This window comes from Bos taurus, chromosome 9 (genome assembly GCF_002263795.3).
Source record: "Bos taurus isolate L1 Dominette 01449 registration number 42190680 breed Hereford chromosome 9, ARS-UCD2.0, whole genome shotgun sequence".
Taxonomy (NCBI): Eukaryota; Metazoa; Chordata; class Mammalia; order Artiodactyla; family Bovidae; genus Bos; species Bos taurus.
The window spans coordinates 101,730,784-101,738,971 of record NC_037336.1 but is presented as its reverse complement, the minus strand read 5'-3'; positions in this window follow the sequence as shown (position 1 = coordinate 101,738,971).

Here is an 8,188-nt window from a genome sequence, read left to right as displayed (position 1 = left end):
GCAAAGGCTCCTGCTTTCCAGCAGGTGTGGAGCCCCTTACCTATGAGAGTGGTCCCCGCTGTCACACTTCCGGTCCCCCCAGCATCTCATGAGTCTGTTCATGGGAAGGGAGAAGGCAGATAGAGAGAGGGTCAGGGAGCCGTGCTGTGGGCATCACACTGGTCTCCGTGGACACGTGCCCTGCAGACTTACACTCACATGTCAGCCCCACTGTTGCCCTTCGGGGGAAGGCCTGGCTGACAGCTGCCCATCACGTCCTCCCCACCCCCTCCTCACCACCCCAACCCCAGTGCATCTACCAGACAACCACTGATGCAGGATCTACAGATCCTGAAATTGGCCTCTCTCTTCCTGCTTCTCAAAAAGTCCCTTAGAAACTATTTCTTAAGAGACAGTAAAGACTTATATTGATGAGTGATCAGCGTGTGACAATGCAGAGAAAATTCCATACGCTCCAATCAGAAAACATCTATTTTTACTGAGGAAGAAAAAAGTCTAGCTGAGCTTTCTCAGCTGACAGAAGTGCCATCTAAAAAGGCTGCAGTAATCAGCTGCATAGAAGAAAAACCTATTCAAAACACAAGACAAAAGGCTGTTTTTAAAGAAAATCAAGCCAGACAACAAAAAAAAGCTGGATGAAATCAATCAGAAGGCTATTTGGTTTGCTTTTAATAGCCCAGACTTCAGTATTTTTATATGACAGGAAGCCAAGACATGAAGACACGTGATGACGTCACCGGCAGAAAGTGTGGATGTTCACGTTGTTCCTGCTGTTCGGCCCCCGGGTGGGTCCAGCAGGTTCCCGAAGAGGCGGGACGTGGACTGGAATAAGCACTTTGGATTTCAGCTACATTGCGGACGTGGCATGCTGGGGATCAAACAGTATAGCTGGAAAGAGCAGCACAAAGTAATTTTCTTTCATTGTCAAGGGTGTTCAGGTTTGCCCAGCTCCACGCCCGATTATGTTGTTCAATAGCCCAGAAGTCTGGCCGCTGGAGGATAGCGTCCAAGGCAAGACCGCCTCCCTGGCCCCCACCACCCCTCACAGGGAAAGCCTAACTCATGCTGGAAGACCAGTCTGTAAACAGTTGGGCAGAAACAATCACATTTCTCTTCTGCAAATCGAATGCATTCTGAGGTCAAATCCCAATCACCCCAGACCCCTGGGGCAACTCCCGAGGTCTCGCCCAGTTGTGCAATGACTGAACAGCACTGGGGTCCACTCTGGTCACCCACTGCTCCGTGGATAGAAAGGCTGTCTCGGGTCCCTCTGGGTCCAGCTGCCTCCCTGGGCATCTGTGCTCATCCATGGGGAAACTGGGAGCCTGGTGGGGGGGTAGGTTGGGAGCAGAAGGCAGGGTGTGCTAGGGGCAAACGGCCTCTTAAAGCCGTGGGTACTTGACCCAAGCCTCTGCTTAGGCGGAGAGTCCCAGCCCATCACAGGAGCTCCGTCTGCCATCACCGGAGAGGTCGGCCTCCTGGGGACTTGGGGTGGGGGAGAACATGAATCAGCTTTTCCTCGGATTTTTTTTGTCCTTATAAGAAATACATGCTACTTCATTCCCTGCGTGAGTCTGCGAATTCAAGGTTACACTGAACTATTCTCAAGAAATACCTAGTAATACTAAAGGGACACTTGCATTAAAAAGAAAAAAAGTCCTGCTGTGATCATTCCTTTCCCAGTGCTTTCACTAATGCATTAAAGACTCACTTAAAGAATCTGCATTTAAAACCCAGGACAAGACCTCTTCTACCCTATAAACTTTAGCAAAATCATAGTCAGTGCACGCATCCTGGGAGACAGACTGTGTTGGGCCCTATTCCTGGTTTTTACGTCCTCCCCCAAGGCCCGGATATCTCTTTGTTCAGCAGCTGCTGCTGCTGCTGCTAAGTCGCATCAGTCGTGTCCGACTCTGTGCAGAGACTTGAGCAAAGATGAAATGTGGATCCAGGGTTGTGCTTGTCTGCTGAGACGTCACGGGCTAAGCGAGGGTCCTGCCCTCGGGGAGGGGCCGCAGAGGAGTCACAGGGTTTTGCTCAGAAGATTGAAGAGCCAGTTAAAAGGAGTAGAGAGTGCCAGGCAGTCCTGGAGCTTCATTGTTTTCCAGGAAACCCAAGGGTTACATGTGCACATATTCACACACAAACAATTCTGTTGATACCTGAAAAAAATCCCCTTAGCAACTAATCAATTACCATTTGTAAAGCAAGAATGTGTGTTCGGTGCTGCACTGGGTGCTTTGGTGAGCGCAGATTAACTTGACCTCTAGGGTTTACTAACACTTCGCTTTATGTGAATAAACAGAAACCTTGTTCCTGAAGGAGGGACAGAGCCTTCCTGCAGCTGACACTGAGGCTTCTGTGTCCACACACACGACACCTCCAGTCTTGACCGGGGAAGACTGTCCCTGGGTCATCATCTCGCGGACTCTGGGCCCTCCCAACCTGCAAGTGCACCCCTCTGGTTTGGGGGACTTTAATGCATCCTTTGAGATGGGTCATGGCACGGCTGAGCATGGCATCGGACATGCTGGTGGTGAGAGTCCTCTGGCCTTGGTAGCTTATTAGCCAAGGATATCTTTCCATGCTTCTACCTTGCAGGATTCTTTTCAGATCTCAAACACTGATGCAGAAATGGCCTTTCATTTTCAATGCAGAAGATGCCCTTCATTTTTAATGGTCCAGTCGTCCCTTAAACTAAACACTTCAAAGAAAATCTTTCTTCTTGTAAGACCTGTGTCAAGGTTAGCTTCTTCATTGCGTTCTGACATTTTCCTAACGAGATAAGCATGTGTTAATCTTTTTAAAAAAAATCGGATGTAGAAATGAAAGTCGAGAGCACGGAGACAAACAAATCCGTGCAAACAGAGGAGCCAGAGTTGGGCTTGTGGCCCCTGGCTTTGTGTTCTTGCGATCGGAAAAGTGCGTCTCACGCTGGAAACACTCCTGCCCTTGGGCTGTGTCTCAAGGAGTCTAATTCAGTTGTGGATTCAAATGCCTCTTCTGACTACCACTTTCTCCGATAAAAGAGAATTCCGTACCAACATAGTGATTATTCTATAACTGTATTATCATGCAATCCAAATACGTTCACCAGGACTGGATACTTGATTCCAAAGATTGTTTGGAAGATCCCTACGTTTTTACTGGTTGTTTATATTGTAAGAAAGTAACTATCATTTGTACATATGCTTAATTTTCTAACATCAGTAAAAATTACAACTGGTTCCAATTCTTTCTGGAGGAGGAAACGGCAACCCACTCCAGTATTCTTGCCTGGAGAATCCCAGGGACAGAGGACTTGGTGACTGAACCACCACCACTTCCTTCCAAAATCTAGTAAAGAGTCTGGGGCAGCACGGTCTTCTAAGTTTCACTATTTATGGCTTCTAGTCATTTTTATTGTTTCTTGCCTTCTAAACATTCAGAAAATGAAGATCATGGCATCCGGTCCCACCACTTCATGGGAAATAGATGGGGAAACAGTGGAAACAGTGTCAGACTTTATTTTCCTGGGCTCCAAAATCACTACAGATGGTGACTGCAGCCATGAAATTAAAAGACGCTTACTCCTTGGAAGGAAAGTTATGACCAACCTAGATAGCATATTTAAAAACAGAGACATTACTTTGCCAACAAAGTTTCGTCTAGTCAAAGCTATGGTTTTTCCTGTGGTCATGTATGGATGTGAGAGTTGGACTGTGAAGAAGGCTGAGTGCTGAAGAATTGATGCTTTTGAACTGTGGTGTTGGAGGAGACTCTTGAGAGTCCCTTGGACTGCAAGGAGATCCAACCAGTCCATTCTGAAGGAGATCAGCCCCGGGTGTTCTTTGGAAGGAATGATGCTAAAGCTGAAACTCCAGTACTTTGGCCACCTCATGCGAAGAGTTGACTCATTGGAAAAGAGTCTGATGCTGGGAGAGATTGGGGGGAGGAGGAGAAGGGGATGACAGAGGATGAGATGGCTGGATGGCATCACTGACTCGATGGACGTGAGTCTGAGTGAACTCCGGGAGTTGGTGATGGACAGGGAGGCCTGGTGAGCTGCGATTCATGGGGTCGCAAAGAGTCGGACACAACTGAGTGACTGATCTGATCTGATCCATTCTTAACCGAGTAACTGATAGTCATTTCTTTCTTGGTAAAGTGACTCAACTATCATTAAAGCTGTGTGCTGTGCGTGCTCAATTGCTCAGTCGTTCCCCAGGGATGAGGGGAGGGAAGGGATAAACTGGGAGACTGGGATTGACATACACACACTGCTATATGTGAGGTGGGTAACTAATGAGGACCTGTTATACAGCCCAGGGGACGCTACTCAGGACTCTGTAATAGCCTACATGGGAGGAGGATCTAAAAAAGGCGTGAGTGTGTGTGTGTGCGTGAGTGTGTGTGTGTGCGTGAGTGTGTGTGTGTGTGCGTGAGTGTGTGTGTGTGCGTGTGTGTGTGTGCGTGTGTGTGCGAGTGTGTGTGAGTGTGTGTGTGTGTGTGCATGCGAGTGTGTGTGTGTGTGAGTGTGTGTGTGTGTGTGTGCGTGAATGTGCGTGTGTGAGTGTGTGTGTGTGTGTGAGTGTGTGTGTGTGACTGATTCATTTTGCTGTATACTTGACGCAAACACAAGACTGTAAAGCAATTATCCCCCAGTAAAAATGTTTAGAAAGCTTAAGTGAACAGTGATAATAGCAACAGCCAACACCTGTAGATCATCAGCCACAGGAGGACGGGCGAGGGGTTCTAAATCAGCCACCCGGGCTGGGTCCTGACCCTCTTCGTTTCTCCTCAAGGCCGGACGCTGTGTCTACAGGCTCCTTAGACGTCACACTGTCTTTTAAAAAGGCATGCCATGTGTTCAGCTTATAGATATCAACATTGTTATTTTTGTTTTCAGAAGGAACTTGAGTTGGTCCAACAGGGAATGCTTTTTTAAAAAAAAAAAATCTAGAAATATATTTATTTTCGTTTACCTTTCCTTCTTGAAGGCCACGGTCACTCCCGTGAATCCCAGCAGAAATGCCCGGTGATGCTGGGATCTTCCACGTGAGGCCTGGCTGAGGGGCGACGGCACAGGGCCCATCTTCACGTGATGTTTCCTTCCTGTGGTGCGCTCTGTGGCTAGCCTTATGAAAGTTGGAATAAATTTTGGAAGCCCAATTAAATACATCCCTGAAAATTACTTAATTGACAATTGCTGCAGAGTATGCTGAATTAGCAGAGAAGGCAATGGCACCCCACTCCAGTACTCTTGCCTGGAAAATCCCATGGATGGAGGAGCCTGGTGGGCTGCAGTCCATGGGGTCGTGAAGAGTCAGACACGACTGAGCGTCTTCACTTTCCCTTTTCGCTTTCATGCATTGGAGAAGGAAATGGCAACCCACTTCAGCGTTCTTGCCTGGAGAAACCCAGGGATGGGGGAGCCTGGTGGGCTGCCGTCTATGGGGTCACCCAGAGTTGGACACGACTGAAGTGACTTGGCAGCAGCAGCATGCTGAATTAGCAAATTAGTAAGACTCCCAACCGGGAAGGCTGGTAACCACCAGCTAGTGTTTTTACGAGACTGTCTAACTCCTGCGAAGCGTTATTTATGGGCAAAGGGGGCAAGCGGAATGAAAAGGTCCCTGTTGATTTTCATAATTTCTACCATCCTCTGCATTTGGTGTGTGCGTGTTCTTTCTTACAAATGACATTCATGCTACTGGAGTCAGCAGGTGTCTGTCCAGGGCTGTGTTTCTGTCCAGAAGGGCGGAGGCCTCTCTGGGATTAGCAGAGCTCCCGCCGTCGGGATCCCATGCACTTTCCCCAGCAGAGATGGAATGTTAGTTGGGAAGCCTGCAATAATTTACTTTTCATAATACAGAGACGCTGTTTATTTTGTACTCAGCCAGTTTTTTTCTTCCTTGTGAATAACTTCTGGTGAAAAGAAGCCGCCCTTCTGGTGCGGTGACATGGCTCTGTAGTACTGGAGATAGGACTTGGCTGGTTTGGGTTCTGAAGACCTTTCGTGTCCTTCTGGACCAAACTGCAGGATGTTAGTACATAAAGAGGGTTCTGGAAGCTTCTCTGGGGGTCTGAGTCTCCATCCGAAACGCTGTCCCCTGTGCCCCAGCCCCTCCCTGAAGAAGGCAGGTGTGGACCAGGGCCTCCTGGGCCCAGTCTCCCTGGACCTCTGGGTCCCGGTGGGCGTGGACCCTCTCTGGGTCCCGGTGGCATGAGGGCCCTCTCTGGGTCCCGGTGCCTGGGGACCTCCGGATTCATCGTTAGACTCTCCCCGGTCTCCTGGGGGTGTGCTAGCTTCACTGCCACACAAACGACCACAGATGGGGGCCTTAGACAGTAGAAGTGTCTCATCTGACCGTTCTGGGGGCTGGGGCTGAGGTCCAGGTGTCGGCAGGGCCCCAGAGAGGGCCTGTCCCAGGCTGTTCTCTGGTTCTGCCGGTTCCCTGGCTGTGGCCGCAGGACCAAGCGTCCCCGGGCCTTCTCCCCAGGCCCATATGTGTCCACATCTACCCTGCTTTACAACTTTTAAAAAATGTTTATTTTTACTTATTTGGCTGTATTGGGTCTTAGCTGTGGCAGGTGGGATCTAGTTCCCTGACCAGGGATCGAACTCGGGCCCCCTGTGTTGGAAGCACAGAGTCCTAGCACCTGGAGCACCAGGGAAGCCCCCCACATCTCCGCCTTTTGTAAGGATGTTGGATTAGGGCCACCCTACTCCCCCTGTGAACTCATCTTCACCGACGACAACTACAAAGGTCCTCCTTCCAGCCAAGGTCGCATTTGCACTTCAGTGTGTAAGCCGTGTGGCGGAGGGGGCTGGGGAAAGGACACTTCAGCCTGTGACAACGGAAACTGTGCCCGTTTGTTAAAATGAAAACGGATTTGGTTTTGGTGTGTTTGGAGAGATGCGTGAAACCTGGAGAGTGAAATACCAAGGCTGGTGGTCACTTCCCTAGAAATGAGTAATTCTCTTCACTTTCCCGAATTCTCTGGCCCAGGGTATACCGCCGGGTCATTTCTCCAGGGAGTCAAGCCCGTCTTGTCATCTCAAGCACCGGCCGACTCGGCATCAGCCTCGGGCCCTCCCCTCGGGTCACGAGACACCCTTACACCCACGTTACCAGTCTCGCAATTTTAAGATTTGCGGGGCGGTGAGGGGTTTGGCCGGGGGCTGGCTTCTGGGACTCTGAGATCAGCTCGCACGCCTCCTGTCACAGTGTCCGTGACCAAGAATGACGGTGGCTCTGGGGACGCTCCCGCTGCTTTCCATCTGCAGGGTTTGCTTCGTTACAGACCCACTTCTGCAAGGATGCGCCAACGGCTTTTTCTCCTTGGAAACTGATGCTTGTGTTCTTGTTGACAAAGTCGTTCAAGTCTTCTGGGACTGAGGACACGGTTTCTTTTCCCTCTATGTGGGCCTTTATCCTCTTAGGTATCTGGATGGGATCATCACTTCCTTTAGGCTTCCCCAGTGGCTCAGCGGTAAAGAATCCACCTGCAATACAGCAGCCACAGGAGACTCGGGTCAATCCCTGGGTCAGGAAGATCCCCTGGAGGAGGGTATGGCAACCTACTCCAGTATTCTTGCCTGGGAGAATCCCAAGGACAGAGGAACCTGGTGAGCTACAGTCCACGGGGCTGTAAACAGTCAGACACCATCGAAGCGACTGAACATCCCTTCTTTGTTTGGAGAACTAGTCCATGTCTCATTGTTGGATCTCCTAATTTGAGATTTGCAAGCGGGGTGATCTTTTACTGCACCAATACATCTGTTTGAAAGTTGTCTTTTAAACTGTTTTTTACATTTTGGTTTCTATGGAGTCTGTTCTTCTTTCCTGTCCATCCAGCACGCCAGGTACCATGTCTGGCAGGTGGCATCCGTGAAGGTGTGTTTCAGAGGCAGTGGTGCAGAGAGTGGGACACGGGGTCCCGGGTGCAGAACCCGTCCTGCCCCCTCGATTCATCACTTGACTCCTCCCTGCTCCTCTGCTTCACCTTCGAAGCTGCTGAATAGACTTCCGTCTCTTTATTAGTGTCACATTTGCATCATTTAAAAGGAGACGCCATCTAAACGATGAGCCATATTTTCAGCATTCACCCATCAGACTCCTAGCTGTGCCTGTGATACGAGCACACCCTCGCCCCAGGACGCAGGTGGCTGGTCCCTCACCAGAGGTCCCACCCCCTGTCCTTT